Source organism: Rhinoderma darwinii, unplaced genomic scaffold, assembly GCF_050947455.1.
Source record: "Rhinoderma darwinii isolate aRhiDar2 unplaced genomic scaffold, aRhiDar2.hap1 Scaffold_67, whole genome shotgun sequence".
In the NCBI taxonomy this organism is placed as follows: domain Eukaryota; kingdom Metazoa; phylum Chordata; class Amphibia; order Anura; family Rhinodermatidae; genus Rhinoderma; species Rhinoderma darwinii.
In genome coordinates, this window is record NW_027464227.1 from 128,133 (window position 1) to 146,561 (window position 18,429).

Genomic DNA, 18,429 nt, shown 5'->3' on the forward strand with positions numbered 1-18,429 from the left:
ATAGGGGCACTATCTACATGGGCACTGTGGCACTATTGAGAGGGCACTGGCACTTTATATATGGGCACTGGCACTAGGGGCAGCTATGGGGGTATTATACTGTATAAGGGCAGCTAGGGGGCATTATACTGTATGAAGCAGCTATGGGGTCATTATACTGTATGGGGAGGCTATTGAGGCATTATGCTGTAGGGGGCTTTATGCTGTATGGGGGAAGCTATGTGGCGTTATGCTGTATGGAGAAATTTGTTTGGGCATTATACTGCATGGGAGCATGTGTATGGGCATTATACTGTATGGTGGCAGGTAGAGGGCATTATACTGTGTAGGGGCAGCTATTTGGTATTATACTGTGTGGGAGGCACTATGGGAGCATGATACTGTGTGAGCTGAATCGGGTGTGTATGGGCAGGGATTGGGTGGGATTAGAGGCGTGACTTAAAATAAAAATATTGTCCCTCTTTGTGATACTTGAAAGTTGGGAGGTATGATGTAACTAAGAGATCTCATCCTCTAGGTGACCAGAGGGCAGCCTTTACCCACAATTTCTCCAAACTTTTGGCTCTATGCCGTTGAAGAAACTGGTAATTGATCTCTCGTGCTTCAGTATTTATTATTAAACAAGATGGATTCTTGTGTCCTTTGTTTTGATGCCCTTCTTAACCTCTTAACGCCGAAGGACAGATATATCCGTCCTCTGCAGCTGGTAGTTTGCGCAGCAGGACGGATATATCCGTCCTGTGATCGCACGGGTACTGACACTGTACCCACGTGATCAGCGGCAGGAGCACGACCGTTATACACAGCCTGGCTTCTGCTGCAACTGCCAGAATTGAAGCGCGCTCCGATTCAGGCAGTTTAACCCATTAAATGTCGCTGTCAATAGTGACAGCGACATGTAATGTGTTTGACAGAGGGAGGGAGCTCCCTCTGTCACCCCATCGGCGGTCGGGAAATTGCGGGTCGCCGTCGGGTTTCCATAGCAGCCGGCGGCCTAACAAAGACCCCCAGGTCTGCCTTCAGCAAATGCCTGTTAGGCCATGCCGGAGGCATGACCTAATAGATTGCCTGTCAGTTTTACACTACTAAGTATACCAAAGCATTATATATGCGATCGGCAGATCGCATAGTGAAGTCCCCTGGTGGGACTAAAAAAAAAAAAGTGAATCAGTTAAATAAAGTTTGTGAAAAAAAAAAATTACAGTCAAAATCAAATAAAACCAAAAAGTGGTTTTATTTAGTAAAAGTGTCAAAACAAATAACACATGCACATATATGTGATCCCCGTGATCGTAACTACTTGAACTACAACATTAACACATTAATTAAACCACCGGATGAACGGCCTCCAAAAAAAACGCAAAAAAAACAACGGCAAATTTCTCTCTTTTCTCCCATTCCCCCCATAAAAAATTAAATAAAGTTAATCTATAAGTCCTATTTACTCCAAAATAGTACTAATGAAAACTACACATTGGCCCGCAAAAATCAAGCCCACATACGGCCACATTGAAGGAAAAAATAATAATTACGTCCCTTGGAATGCGGTGATGCAAAAACAAGTAATTTTTTTCTAAAAGGCTTTTTATTGTGCAAACGTAGGAAAACATATAAAACCTTTACATATTTGGTATCCCCGTAATCGTGCCAACCCATAGAATAAAGTTAACATGTTATTTACACTGCATAGTAAACGGCGTACATTTATAACGTGAAAATCAATGCTGGAATAGCTGCTTATTTTCAATTCTCTCCTAAAATAAAGTTAATAAAAGTTAATCAATATATTATAATCATCTAAAAATGGTACAATTACAAAATACAACTCGTCCCACAAAAAACAAGCCCTAATACGGCTATGTCGACGGAATAAAAAAAAAGTTACGACTCTTGGAATGCAACCGTGAAAAAACAAGAAATAATCCTTGGTCATTAACGCGCAAAATGGCCTGGTCATTAAGGGGTTAACATTCATTGTTAATATCCTGTAAAATGTAATCCACAGTCAATATTTATACATTGGTTGTGAAATGTCTTGTCATTTGAGCAGGCTATCCTAGATCTTATAAATTCCCTTGTAGGTATTGCCTAGATGGTGTGACCTGGGTGACTGTAGTGCCCGAAGAGGGTTCACAAAATGTTTCCTTTTCTGTATTACAATTCCCCTGTAACGTAATCTCGAAGAAGGTAACAGAATCCATGGATGCCGAGCCTGTAACATTGTAAATTAAATGTATTGGTATTATTGTATTCCATAAATGGTGGTACAGATACCACATCATGACCTCTAAACAAAAAAAAGATCATCGATGTAGCGTCCATCCCACACAATCCACTTGTAAAAGTGATTATTGGCTGAAAAAATGTTGTTCTCCCACCATGTCATAAACAAATTGTCCATGGAGAGTGATAATTTTGACCCCATCAGGGCGTCTTCTGTCTGCAATAAAATAAAACTATCAAGGCACAAGTAATTATGTGAGCGCAGATACTCCACTGACATTAAAATAAATTCTTGTAGACATTTGGAATACCTGGTGTATTTCCTCAAATGGAATTCCACTGCCTTGATTGCCGGAATATGTGGTATGCAGGTAGGGCCACCATCAGAGATTTCTGGGCCTCATAGAGTCAGTGGAATTCCATTTGAGGAAATACATCTGGGTCCCCCATTATTAGGGGATTTGGAGAGGTGGCAATGGAAAGTTGTGGGAGGGGAGCAGGATGCAAAGTGTCAGGGACTCTGTGAGCGGGCGGAGGAGTAGGCTAAGAGAACGGGAGGTGGCCGAGGCGGGAGTTTGGCCAGAGTGGATATGACGCTTGACCGGCATCTGAGGAGGGGAAGGGGAGGGAGAGCGGTGGGAAGGTGGGAGAGAAGGGGCAATATAAAAAAAATAATTAAACTGAATCTACTGCTTTAAAACAGAGTCACTCACCAAGTTGCAGAGCAGGCCGCTGCTTCTGGCCCCTGCATGGGTCCCATTCCTTTCTACAAACCAATTACCTCTGATCATAACCTGGATGAGCGGCGGCTGCCCAGTTTATTTTACTTTTGTGGCCAGGCCCCTGACAGTAGTACCAGCAGGCCTGTTTGCAGGGGTACTAGCCAACTACGTCACAGATAACCCAAGACCATGCAAAGTTATGGATTTTTGGCATCCCATGGAATATGGGAACAATAGGGAATTCTATCAGTAAGTATTCTGCCTGTTTCTTGGCTAATACTCCGAATCCAATTCCTTCTTCTAGCAGATTTTTTAAAGATACTTTAAATGCGGTGCTTGGTTTCACCACAAGTTTGCGATATGTGGATTCATTGTCTAAAATGGTATGAACGTATCTGGAATATAAACAGGAATCTAGAACAACTCCTGCTCCGTAAGATTTGGAGGACACAGTTATACGCTGGATATATGGTGAGCACCTCTGTGTTTTCACCTTTAGTCCTTATGTGTATGTATGAACCTTTTAGATGGTTAATCTTTACCCGCTAATGTGGGAGGGTTGATTCCAATGCCTAGTTATGGTGGTGTCTGTAGACTGGAGTGTAGTGTCTGAGGAAGTAAAGGTCCTTTTAGACGGCCCGATACTGACCATGAAAACAAGCGCCGATTGACGATACATCGTGTTACAAAGAGCAATCGTCGGTAATGTATGGGGGCAAACAATCGTTACTACACCCAGACACCGCATCGATACGCCAGTCCAGCTGCCTCCGGGCACTGGACAATATTGCCGGAAGCAGATGGCTCCGACTACTGCATAGCGGCCGTTCAGCAGAACTGCACCTCGGCCTCTATTCTTTGACCTGAGCCATCTGCTTCCGGCAGTGTTGTTCGGTGCCCGGAGGCAGCTGGAGTGGCGGATCGGTGCGAGGTCCGGGTGTTGGGCACGCACTGATCATATACTGATGACCTATCCAGTGGATAGGTCATTAATTGTCATAACGTGGAAAACCCCTTTAATACTGGCGTTTCATACACCAGTCCTATTAAACAGTTTGCTGGAGTAAAATGCAACACATTTATTAACAGGCAAACGACTCTTAATAAATGTGTTGCATCCTTTAGCTGCAACGTGGCCTGTCATCAGTACTTTCTACGTGCTGCGGCCTGCTGTAAGAGCCTGAGGGAGTCCGGGAGGGAGAATCGGAGTGGAGAGGTAAGTACATTTTTAAAATGTATTTTATTGTCTGATTGGGGGGGGGCATACAGTCTGATTGGGGGGAGGTATGGGTCTGGCACGGACCTTTGCCTTGTTACGCCCCCCAGAGATAAATCTGGGCCGCACTATACATATAGATTTCTGCTATAATTGACATCAGTTATTGGTGTAAATTATAGTAAAATTGTTGGCCATTTCTGCTAAGCCCCGCCCATTTTTTTGCCCCCAAAAATGTCGACATTTGTGCATTTTGTGAATTTTCTAAGCTAGTAAACTGTTGTAGAAAGGTTAATATATTCCCCCCAAAGGCTACAGACCGTAATACAATATCTTAACCCCTTCCCTCTATAGCCACTTTTGACCTTCCTGACAGAGCTGTATCTGCTTGTAAGACAGGCAGTTATAACAAACAAAGTTGTAGCTAACTAACATCCCCCATATGTCTACTTTAGATTGGAATCATTTTTTGAACATCCTTTTATTTTTCTAGGACGTTACAAGGCTTTGAACTTTAGCAGCAATTTCTCACATTTTCAAGAAAATTTCAAAAAGCTATTTTTACAGGGGCCAGTTCACTTGTGAAGTGGCTTTGAGGGCCTTATATATTAGAAACCCAAAAAAAGTCACCCCATTTTGAAAACTTCACCCCTCAAAGTATTCATAACAGCATTTAGAAAATTTCTTAACCCTTTAAACTTTTCACAGGAATTAAAGCAAAGTAGGGGTGAAATTTACAAATTTCATATTTTTTGCAGAAATTTATATTTAATCCAATTTTCTTTATAACACAGAAAGTTTTACCATAGAAATGCAACTCAATGTTTATTGCCCAGATTCTGCAGTTTTAGGAAATATCCCACATGTGGCCGTAGCGTGCTACTGGACTGAAGCACCGGCCTCAGAATTAAAGTAGCACCTAGTGGATTTTGGGGCCTTATTTTTATTCGAATATATTTTAGGCACCATGTGAGGTTTGAAGGGCTCTTGCGGTGCCAAAACAGGGGAAATCCCCCAAAAGTGATCCCATTTGGGAAACTACACACCTCAAGGAAATTATCTAGGGGTATATTAAGCATTTTGACCGCACAGGTTTTTTACAGAAATGATTGGAAGCAGGTCGTGAAAATTAAATCTAAATTTTTTCAAAGAAAATGTGGGCTTAGCTAATTTTTTCTCATTTCCACAAGGACTAAAGGAGAAAAAGCTCCACAAAATTTGTAAACCAATTTCTACCCCACATGTGGTAATAAACGGCTGTTTGGACACATGGCAGGGATGGAGCACCATTTGGCTTTTGGAGTTCACATTTAGCAGGAATGGTTTGCGGAGGCCATGTCACATTTACAAAGCCCCTGAGGGGAGAAAACAGTGGAAATCCCCCACAAGTGACCCCATTTTGGAAAATACACCGATTGAGGAAATTATCTAGGGGTATACTGAGCGTTTTGACTCCCCAGGTTTTTTGAAGAAATTATTGGAAGTAGGCCCTGAAAATAAAAATCTACATTTTTTCAAAGAAAATGTAGGTAAAGCTAATTTTTTCTCATTTCCACAAGGACTGAAGGAGAAAAAGCACCACAGTATTTGTAAAGAAATTTCTCCCGAGTAAAACAATACCCAACATGTGGTAATAAGTGGCTGTTTGGATACACGGCAGGGCTTAGAAGGGATGGAGCACCATTTGGCTTTTGGAGTTCACATTTAGCAGGAATGGTTTGCGGAGGCCATGTCACATTTACAAAGCCCCTGAGGGGATAAAACAGTGGAAACCCCCCACACGTGACCCCATATTGGAAACTATACCCATTGAGGAAATTATCTAGGGGTATACTGAGCGTTTTGACTCCCCAGGTTTTTTGCAGAAATTATTGGAAGTAGGCCCTGAAAATAAAAATCTACATTTTTTCAAAGAAAATGTAGGTAAAGCTAATTTTTTCTCATTTCCACAAGAACTGAAGGAGAAAAAGCACCACAAAATTTGTAAAGCAATTTCTCCCGAGTAAAACAATACCCCAATTGTGGTAATAAACGGCTGTTTGGACACACGGCAGGGCTTAGAAGGGATGGAGCACCATTTGGCTTTTGGAGTTCCCATTTAGCAGGAATGGTTTGCGGAGGCCATGTCACATTTACAAAGCCCCTGAGGGGATAAAACAGTGGAAACCCCCCACAAGTGACCCCATTTTGGAAACTATACCCATTGAGGAAATTATCTAGGGGTATACTGAGAGTTTTGACCCCACAGGTTTTTTGCAGAAATTATTGGAAGTAGGCCCTGAAAATAAAAATCTACATTTTTTCAAAGAAAATGTAGATTTAGCTAATTTTTTCTCATTTCCACAAAGACTGAAGGAGAAAAAGTACCGCAAAATTTGTAAAGCAATTTCTCCCGAATTAAACAGTACCCCACATGTGGTAATAAACGGCTGTTTGGACACACGGCAGGGCTTAGAATGGAAAGAGCGCTATTTGGCTTTTGGAGATCACATTTAGCAGGAATGGTTTGAGGAGGCAATGTCGCATTTGCAAAGCAGCTGAGGGGACAAAACAATGAAAACGCCCAAAAAATGACTCCATTTAGGAAACTACACCCCTTGAGGAATTCATCTAGGAGTATTGTGAGCTTTTTGACCCCATAGATGTTTCATAGAATTTATTATAATTGGGCAGTGAAAATAAAAACAATCCTTTTTCTTCAAAAAGATGTAGCTTTACCGCAAATTTTTTTGTTTTCTCAACAAATAAAGGAAAAAAAGAACACAACATTTGTAAAGCAATTTCTCCCGAGTACGGCAATACCTAGCAATATGTGGTCATAAACTGCTGTTTGGGCACACGGCAAGGCTCAGAAAGGAAGGAGCGCCATTTGGAGTGAAGATTTCGCTGGATTGGTTTCTGGGAGCCTGTGGGACCAAAACTGTGGAAACCCCCCAGAAGTGACCACATTTTGGAAACGACATCCCTCAATGCATTTACCTAGGGGAGTAGTAAGCATGTTAACCCTGCAGGTGTTTTCTAGAAATTAGTGTGCACTTGATGTTGCAGAGTGAAAATTGGATTTTTTTTTCCATAGATATGCCAATATGTGGTGCCCAGCTTGTGCCACCATAACAAGACAGCTCTCTAATTATTATGCTGGGTTTCCTGGTTTTAAAACACCCTTCATGTGGCCCTAATCTTTTGCCTGGACATTCGACCAGGCTCAGGAGTGAAAGCGTACCATGCGAAATTGAGGCCTAATTTGGTGATTTATAAAGTATTGGATCACAATTGCAAAGTCTCAGATGTGAAATAATAAAAAGAAACCCCTGAGAAGTGACCCCATTTGGAAACTGCACCCCTCAAGGCATTTATTAAGGGGTGTAGTGAGCATTTTCACACCACAGGTCTTTTCCATAAATTGTGCTTTCGGATGGTGCAAAGTAAAAATGTATATTTTTCCATAGATATGCCATTTCAGTGGCAAATATGTCATTCCCAGCTTATGCCACTGGATACACACACCCCAAAAATTATTAAAATGATTCTCCCGGGTATGATGATGCCATATATGTGGAAGGAAACTGTTGTTTGGGCACACTGTAGGGTTCAGATGGATGGGAGCGCCATTTGGCTTTTGGAGCGTGGAATTTGGTTGGTAATAGTTTTGTTTGGAGTCTTACTGGTGTTTCCGTTTATAATGTGGGGCATATGTGAGCTGGGCAGAGTACATCAGGGGCATAGTCAGGGGGTATAATAATGGGGTAAAAAAACAATAAAATAATCCATAGATGTGTGTTACGCTGTGAAGCAAACTGCACAGGCCAGTGTCGCACTGATATATGGCGTCCTTTCTTATGCCTCTTTTGGTCCACACTCCGGACCTTTGCAGTTTGGGGAATTTTGCTGTGAAGTGTTGTCCTGGTATAATACGGGCACCCTCGCTTCCAGCAGATATGTTTGGGCCCTCCCCTTCCTGGTTCCCTAAGTTTAGATCCTTGATAAATCGCCTCTTGAAACAGAAGAAATGTTCCCCTCGGGCACAACTGCATATTTTTTATTTCCTGACTTATTGGAGCCATAACTAATTTTATTTTTTCTTAGACGTAGTGGTATGAGGGCTGTTTTTTTGTGCGACGCGCTGTAGCGATTATTGGTACCATTTTGGGGTGCATGCAACTTTTTGATCACCTTTTATCCTATTTTTTGGGAGGCCAGGTAAACAAAAAAACGCAATTCTGGCACAGCTTTTTTAGATTTTTTTTATACAGTGTTCACCATGCGTTATAAATTACATGTTACCTTTATTCTGAGGGTCAGTACGATTCCGGCGATACCTAATTTACAGAACTTTTTTATGTTTTACAACTTTTTGCACAATAAAATTGCTTTTGTAAAACTAATGTATTTTTTCTGTCGCCAAGTTGTGAGAACCATAACTTTTTCATTTTTTTGTCGACGGAGCTGTATGAGGGCTTGTTTTTTGCGAGACAAGCTATAGTTTTTATAGGTACCATTTTTGGATACGTGCGACTTTTTGATCACTTTTTATTCCAATATTTGTAGGGCAAAGTGACCAAAAAACAGAAACTCAGGTATAGTTTTTTACGGGTTTTTTTTACGCTGTTCCCCGCGTGCAATAATAAATAATATAATATTTTGATACCTCAGTTCGTTACGGTTGCGCCGATATCAAATACGTATGGTTTGTTATTTTTTTTCAATAATAAAGGACTTGATAAGTGAATAAGGGCGATTGTGTTTTATTTTATTACTTGAAACTTTTATTGTTTTCAAACTTTTCACTTTTTTTACACTTTTTAATACTTTCTTTTACACTTTTTTACCTACGTAGTGCAATGTATTTGATCGGAAAGTTATTTACTGACAGCTTCGCCTTCCGGTGGGGCCTAATCGGCTTCCGTAATGGCAGAGCAGTAGGCCATTGTGTCTCCTGTTGCCATAGCAGCAGTCGCCAGTCATGATTGCCTGTCAGGGCTGGTGATCTGCTAGTAAACACTACGATGCAGCAATTGCTTTCAATTGCTGCATCGAAGGGGTTAATGGCAGGGATCGGAGCTAGCTCTGGTTCCTGCCATTACAGGTGGATGTCAGCTGTAACATCCAGCTGACTTCCACCGCTGATGACGCCGGATCAGCTCCTGAGCCGGCGCCATCTTGCCGGCGGCTACGGAAGCCGATCAGGCTCCGCCGCCGGCCGGATCTTGACATGTTTCCGTGCTAGGCAGACAGGGAGGCCAGTATTAGGCCTCCGGTTGCCATTGCAGCCACCGGAACCCTGGCAATTTCATTGCTGGGGTTCCGATGAGCTGCAAACACCTTAAGTGCAGCACTCGCGTTTGAGCGCTGCACTTAAGGGGTTAATGGCGGGGACCGAAGCTAATTTCGGTCCCCACCATTACAGCCGGAAGTCAGCTGTAAGATACAGCTGAGATCCGGCGATGATGACTTCGACTCAGCTTCAGAGCCGGTGCCAAACATTTGGCGTATGGATACGGCAATTTGTGGGAAGTCATAGCTTTCCATGGCGTACCCATATGGCAAATGTCGGGAAGGGGTTAATGTAGGGATGTGTACACTTAATTGTGCAGCAACGCTTGTTGTCTCCATTCTATGTCAGTGTGGGAAGTAGATGTCCGGCCTTATGATTTTGTGATATGTGATAGACCCAGAATCCCAATCACCAAACCAAAGAATGCAAAATAAAGACACAAAGCATTATAATTGGGTGTTAAATGGTCAAAACTTTTATTATATTATATGACCAAACCCAAAATGGCAAACCTCCGACTCACGAAGAGTCACCCTCCAGCACGCAGGAAAGGAAAAACCCCCTGTGGGGGAAACCTCTAGGAAAACCATGGCTGGAGGATTGCCCTTCCTCTGGGCTTAGCAAGTGCCAAAATATAATTTTTAACATAATTTGTACGTTTTCTCAGATTTTCAATGAAAGACATTACAATGAACGAACAACATAAAACACATAAATCGGCTGATCTGGTTGGCTAGGCGGATGTCTCTCCTCCTGGTCTCCCATTAAAATGAATGGGTGATCCACGGATGAGACGGGTCCTCCAGATGCCTCCTTGTAGCACCTGTCTCCGCTCCGGCTAATAGAGAGGGATCTCCTGCTGGAAACCCCCCTCTACTACAGACAACCCGTATGAAGAGGATGGCATCACTGTGATGAAGAAGTTGTCTTGGGTGAAGGGTTTCCCTGCTAGAACCTACAAATTACATCAGGTCAGCATTGGTGGGGAAGTCAAGCTCAAGGTCCTCAGTCCCATCCAATATGGCGCTGAATGTGGCAGTAAAACCTTCTAATATGGAATCTTCTTTATGTCATAAACATTTGTATTTATGACATCAGCGCATTCATCATCATTACTGCAGGAGTTTATTAACACTGCCGCCTCATTCATTGTGACGTCACCAACAGTGGTCTGAAGTGTTAACCCTTTAATGACTGGCAGTGCACTTACCACAGAGGCCATAAAGCTGAATAGAACATATCAGCGGCCATAAAGGCAAAGGGATAATGCAGGGAGCATCTCCGCACAAGAACAATATATGACAAAGGGTTTTCCAGGATAAGATAACTTGTCTGCTTTCTCCAAAAACCAGCACCACACCTGTCCATAGGTTGTGTGTGGTACTACAGCTCATTACCATTCACTTCAATGGAGCAAACCTGCAATACCAGATACAACCTGTGGATAGGTGTGGTGCTGTTTTTGGAAGAAAGCAGCCATACTTTTCTAATCCTGCACAGCCCCTGTTAGAATAGTTCAAAAAAAGAGGGGAGAAAATAAATTTAAAAAAGGTAAAAAGAGGAACTCTGAGGTAAAAGAAATCAAACTAGACTGAAAGGAGTCTGCTGGAGGTGCCAGATGGAAAGACATATTTCTGCCATGGGGACCAGATTAGTTGAAATGTATCTTGAAGGGGGGCTTCAGAGAGTGGGTTTTAGCCCCTTCCCGCCCTATGAAGTGCTGTTGCATTGAAAAACTATGCAGTTCATCTTCGAATGCAGCGTCACAAAAACTAATTATTTTGAAAAAATAAAACTATATAAATTTGGTATCACCATAATCGTAATGACCCGCAGAGTCAAGTTATCATGCAATTCATGCCGCCTGATGAACACGGTAAGATCAAAACAGAAATGGCGGAATTACAGGTTTTTTTTCAATTCACCCCACAAAATGTAGGTTTTTTTCCATTTTTTTTAATACATTATATGGTACATTACGCCGCAGGGTAAATTCCACATAAACAGCGCCATTCATCAGTTAACTATTTAAATGATACCATTTCAAGTGACTTTTATCGAAAAACACCATAAGAAATTTTTTCACAATTAACCTTCTAACTGGGCCTAGCATGTGTGATACTGTCTGCTAAGCCGTTGTATCTAAGCATATTATATGTGATACTGTCTGCTGAGCCGCTGTCTCCTATCAAGTAGCAGAGCTATCAGGTGTCATAGTGTAATGAAACGGGGTAGGGAGACGGACAGGTGAGCCCTAATCTACCCAAAACTCAGTCCCTGCCTACTTGCATGGCCCGTGCTAAGTGACGGCGTACAACTGGGCGACGGTCTTTACGCTCAATAAGTGCAAGACAGACAACACAAGACATGGGCACACAGAAGAAAAAGGGGGAGATAGGGGCATTTGCCCATGGAAACACAGTGAGCAACAGGCAGTGGTGAACGAGACGAGACAAACCAGGAGAGTACGAAGTAGCAAATCAGAGCAGGAGAATAGTCAGTCAAGCCAGGGTTAATAAGTAACAGTGGTCAATAAGGTAAATAGCAAGAATCGCAGAGCCAGGTAACAAGACAATCACAGGCAAGGAACATGCTGCAAGTGAGGGTAAAAATAGACCAAGGGCGGGAGCTAGAACCGTCAGGCCAGGCTGTGATAGGTTCTCCCTCTCCTCAGCCTGCCAATCTGAGTGGTAACAGATCGCGTCACTCTAGCAGACCTTGGAGCTGATGAAGGCTGATTAACCCCGGGCGTCGACATAGAACCTGTGTCTGGCAAACCCTTTACAGTACACCCCCTTTTATGAGGGGCAACTGGACCCTTCCTAGGTGGGCCTGGCTTGTTGGGGAAACGAAGATGGAACTTCCTGAGCAATATACCGGCGTGAACATCCCGGGCGGGTACCCAAGTCCTCTCCTCAGGCCCGTATCCTCTCCAATAGACCAGGTACTGGAGGGAGCCTTGGACCATCCTGCTGTCGACAATCTTGGCTACCTCAAATTCTACCCCATCTGGAGTGTGAACAGGGACCGGAGGTTTCCTCGATGTAGACAATGATGGGGAGCAGCTTTTCAAAAGGGAGGCATGGAACACGTGTATCTGAAAAGACGGGGGTAACTCCAGCCGGAAGGAGACAGGGTTGAGGACCTCAATGATTTTGTACGGCCCTATATACCGGGGAGCAGACTTCTTGGACGGAACTTTAAGGCGCAAATTTTTAGAAGACAGACACGCCAGATCCCCGACCACAAACAGAGGGTTAGTTGAACGTCTTTTATCTGCCTGAGTCTTTTGGATGCTCTGGGACGCCTCAAGGTTCTTCTGAACATGGGCCCTGACTGTGCACAGTTCCCGATGAACGACATCTACCTTGGGATTGTTGGAACCACCAGGTGAAATGGAGAACAACCGTAGATTAAACCCAAAATTACAGAAGAAGGGGGAAACCCCCGAAGAGTTACTGACCGGGTTATTAAGGGAAAACTCGGTGAGGGGAATGAAGGAGACCCAATCATCTTGACAGTCTGAGATAAAAACACCTTAACCCCTTCCCGCTCCTTGACGTACTATTACGTCATGGCAGCTGTATCGTTCGCGCTCCATGCCGTAATAGTACGTCACGGGAGTAACGGCCGTTTCGGCCGTCCTCCCGACACATACAGGAGCTGTGACGCTGCTGTCTTGTTCAGCAGCTGTCACAGCTCCTACAGCGGGGACCGATCGCTGTGTCCCCGCTGATTAACCCCTTAAAAGCCGCGTTCTATAGAGATCGCGGCTTTTTAGGGGTTAAGCTGCCATCGCCGGCCTGCTACGCGATAGCGGCCGGCGATGGTGACTATGGCGACCGGACACCAAACAATGGCGTCCGGCTATGCCATAGACGGAAGCCTAGTGGGTCCTGACAACGTCAGGACCCACTATGCTTGCTGTCAGTGAGTAGCTGACAGTTCTAATACACTGCACTACGCATGTAGTGCAGTGTATTAGAATAGCGATCAGGGCCTCCTGCCCTCAAGTCCCCTAGTGGGACAAAGTAATAAAGTAAAAAAAAAGTTAAAAAAAGATGTGTAAAAATAAGAAAATAAAAGTTTTAAAAGTAATAAAAGTAAAAGTCCCACTTTTTCCCTTATCAGTCCTTTATTATTAATAAAAATATATAAACAAACAAATAAACTATACATAATTGGTATCGCCGCGTCCGTAACGGCCTGAACTACAAAATTATTTTGTTATTTATCCCGCACGGTGAACGCCGTAAAAAAAAATATTAATAAACCGTACCACAATCACAATTGTTTGGTCACTTCACCTCCCAAAAAATGGAATAAAAAGAGATCAAAAAGTCGCATGTACCTAAAAATGGTACTGATGGAAAATACAGTTCGTTACGCAAAAAATAAGTCCTCGCACGGCTTTATTGATTGAAAAATAAAAAGTTCTGCCTCTTAGAATAAGGTAACACAAAAAGTGAATGATTGTTTACAAAACGTATTTTATTGTGCAAACGCCATAAGACATAAAAAAAACCTATAAACATCTGGTATCGCCGTAATCGTATCGCCCCGCAGAATAAAGTTAATATATCATTTATAGCGCACGGTGAACGCTGTAAAAAAAAAAGTATACAAAAACAATAGTAGAATTGCTGTTTATTAGTCACCACGCCACCTAAAAATGGAATAAAAACTGATCAAAAAGCCGCATGCACCCCAAGAAAACTACAATGGATTCCTCAAGGGGTCTAGTTTCCAAATTGGGGTCACTTTTGGGGGGTTTCCAATGTTTTGGCACCACAAGACCTCTTCAAACCGGACATGGTGCCTAATAAAAAAGAGGGCTCAAAATCCGCTAGGTGCTCCTTTGCTTCGGAGGCCGGTGCTTCAGTCCATTACCGCACTAGGGCCACATGTGGGATATTTCTCTAAACTGCAGAATCTGGGCAATAAGTATTAATTTGTGTTTCTCTGATAAATCCTTTTGTGTTATAAAAAAAATGGTATAAAAAGAGTAAATTTCACCTCTACTTTGCTCTAAATTTCTGTGAAACACCTAAAGGGTTCATAAACTTTCTAAATGCTGTTGTGAATACTTTGAGGGGTCTAGTTTCTAAAATGGGGTGTTTGATAGGGGTTTCTAATATATGGGCCCCTCAAAGCAACTTCAGAAATGAACTGGAACCTAAAAAAATAAATAAATGAGGCAATACTTCGCTTCTTACATTATACTGATAATGAGCCGTGCCCACTCCGAGATGACCCCAGTTTTGACCGTTTGTATAAACGGAGACCCCTATTAGACCGTTCCAGTGCCCGGTTTTCCCAAGTATACACCCCCGAGAAGTGTTTTTCTATTGATGAGTCCCTGGTACATTTTAAAGGGAGGGTTCAATTCCGCCAGTACCTGCCAGGTAAGAGGGCAAGGTATGGCGTGAAGATGTATAAGCTGTGTGCGAGAGTGCATCAGGGTATACCTACAGGTTTAGGATATATGAAGGAAAGGCCACCCCCAAACCAGACTGCATCCTGGACTACAATAGGTACATGGGAGGGATGGACTTGTCAAATCAAGTCCTGAAGCCCTACAGCGCCATGCGGTGTGGTATAAGAAGCTGGCCGGGCACATCATACAGATGGCTTTGTACAATGCGTATGTGCTACGTCGATGTGCAGGCCAGAGGGGAACTTTCCTGGAATTTCAAGATCTAATCTTTAGGGACCAGGAAGGGGGGGCACCCAGTACTTCTGGAAGCGAGGCCACACGCATCGTACCAGGGCAACACTTTCCAGGAGAAGGTCCCCAAACCGGTGGAAAGGGAAAGAGTCAAAAGAGGTGCAGAGTCTGCTATAAGAGGGGGATAAGGAAGAACACAATATACCAATGTGACACGTGTCCCGAAAAACCAGGGCTCTGTATAAAAGATTGTTTTAAAATGTATCATACATCCCTTGATTTTTAATTTACCCTGATGCACTCCGCACAGCTTACCCCCCTCATCTTTCCCTTCTGAGCCCTGCCGTATGCCCAGGCAGCTGATAACAGCCACATGTAGGGTATTGTCGTACCCAGGAGAACCCACATTACAATTTAAGGGGTGTATATCTCCGGTGGCGCATGCTGGGCACACTATATTGGACACTGAAATGGCATATACATATATAAAATTGCAAATCTCACACTGCACCATCTGCTGCGCATTATCTTTTACACAGTACCTGTGGGGTCAAAATGCTCACTACACCTCTAGATGAATGTCTTAAGGGGTGTAGTTTTTAAAATGGGGTCACTTCTCGGGGGTTTCAACTGTACTGGTACCTCAGGGGCTTCTGCACACATGACTTAGCACCAGAAAAGCTCCAGTAGGCCAAATGGTGGTCCTTTCCTTCTGAGCCCTCCCATGGGCCCAAAGGGCAGTTTATCACCACAAGTGGGGTATTGCCGCACTAAGGACAAATTGGGCAACAAAATGGGGTATGTTGTTCCTTGTGAAAATAAGAAATTTTGATCAAAAATGACATCTTATTGGAAAAAATATCATTTTTTTCATTTCACAGCCCAATTCAAATAGGTGCTGTGAAAAAACTGTGCGGTCAAAATGATAACAAAAACCATAAATGAATTCCTTGAGGGGTGTAGTTTCCAAAATGGGGTCACTTCTGGTGGGTTTCCATTGCTTTGATACCTCTGGGGCTCTGCAAATGCAACATGGCACCCGAAAACCAATCCAGCAAAATCTGGACTCCAACAAACACATAGCGCTCCTTTCCGTCTGAGCCCTCCCATGGGCCCAAACGGCAGTTTATCACCACAAATGGGGTATTGCCGCACTAAGGACAAATTGGGCAACAAAATGGGGTATGTTGTTCCTTGTGAAAATAAGAAATTTTGATCAAAAATGACATCTTATTGGAAAAAATATAATTTTTTTCATTTCACAGCCCAATTCAAATAGGTGCTGTGAAAAACCTGTGCGGTCAAAATGATAACAAAAACCATAAATGAATTCCTTGAGGGGTGTAGTTTCCAAAATGGGGTCACTTCTGGTGGGTTTCCATTGCTTTGATACCTCTGGGGCTCTGCAAATGCGACATGGCACCCGAAAACCAATCCAGCAAAATCTGGACTCCAACAAACACATAGCGCTCCTTTCCTTCTGAGCCCTCCCATGGGCCCAAACGGCAGTTTATCACCACAAATGGGGTATTGCCGCACTAAGGACAAATTGGGCAACAAAATGGGGTATGTTGTTCCCTGTGAAAATAAGAAAATTTGATCAAAAATGACATTTTATTGGAAAAAATATCATTTTTTTTCATTTCACAGCCCAATTCAAATAGGTGCTGTGAAAAAACTGTGCGGTCAAAATGATAACAAAAACCATAAATGAATTCCTTGAGGGGTGTAATTTCCAAAATGGGGTCACTTCTGGTGGGTTTCCATTGTTTTGATACCTCAACGCCTCTTCAAACCTGGCATGCTGCCTAAAATATATTCTAATAAAAAAGAGGCCTCAAAATGCACTAGGTGCTTCTTTGCTTCTAGGGCTTGTGTTTTAGTCCACGAGCGCACTAGAGACACATGTGGGACATTTCTAAAAACTGCAGAATCTGGACAATACATATTTAGTAGTGTTTCTCTGGTAAAACCTTCTCTGTTACTAAAAAAAATTGAATAAAATTGAAATTCAGCAGAAAAAATGAAATTTGCAAATTTCATTTCCACTTTGCTTTAATTCCTGTGAAATGCCTGAAGGGTTAAAAAACTTTCTATATGCTGTTTTGAATACTTTGAGGGGTCTAGTTTTTAAAATGGGGTGTTTTATGGGGGTTTCTAATACATAGGCCCCTCAAATCCACTTCAGAACTGAACTGGCACCTTCAAAAAAAGGCTTTTGAAATTTTCTTAAGAATATGAGAAATTGCTGTTTATGTTCTAAACCTTGTAACGTCCAAGAAAAATAAAATAATGTTCAAAAAACGATGCCAATCTAAAGTAGACATATGGGAAATGTGAACTAGTAACTATTTTGGGTGGTATAACCGTCTGTTTTTCAAGCAGATGCATTTAAATTCTGAAAAATGCTATTTTTTGTAAATTTTCTCTAAATTTTGCAATTTTTCACAAATAAAGACTGAATATATCGACCAAATTTTACCACGAACATGAAGCCCAAAGTGTCACGAGAAAACAATCTCAGAATCGCTTGGATAGGTTTAAGCATTCCGACGTTATTACCACATAAAGTGAAATATGTCAGATTTGAAAAATGGGCTCTGAGCCTTAAGGCCCAAACTAGGCTGCGTCCTTAAGGGGTTAAGTATTGTTCTAGAGACTGATTAGTCCTCTCAGTTTGGCCATTAGTTTCAGGATGGAAGGCCGAGGAAAAGGACAGATCAATCTCCAGCTTCTTACAGAAAGCTCTCCAAAACAATGAAACAAATTGTACCCCTCTGTCAGAAACAATATTGACCGGAACCCCATGGAGACGCAGGATGTGTTTGACAAACAAGGTAGCTAACGTCTTGGCATTGGGTAGTTTCTTGAGGGGTACAAAGAGGCACATCTTACTGAAGCGTTCTACTACAACCCACACCACCGACTTGCCTTGGGACGGAGGCAGATCGATGATAAAATCCATGTAGGTATGGGCAGGGCCGCCATCAGGGGGGTATTAGGGGTACTACTGTAGGGGGCCCGGCCAAACGCAATTGAAGGGGGGCCCGGCAACTGCCGCGACTTGCCTTTGGTAGAAAAAAACAGGCCCCTGCAATGGGGCCTGTTCTTTTCACCAAAACAATGTCGTGAGCTGCGGGCACCCCTCTCGTCAAACACCGCCGTGAAACACCGCCCGCTTGCGCTCGCGCGCTCGACCGCACAAGCGCGCGCGCACGAAGGACCGCAGGCGCGCGCCCCCGCGCGAACGACCGCGTGTGCCGGCGCGCAACCCGCTTGTGCCCGCCGGCAAGAGGGAAGCGGTGCGCCCGCACCACAAGAACAT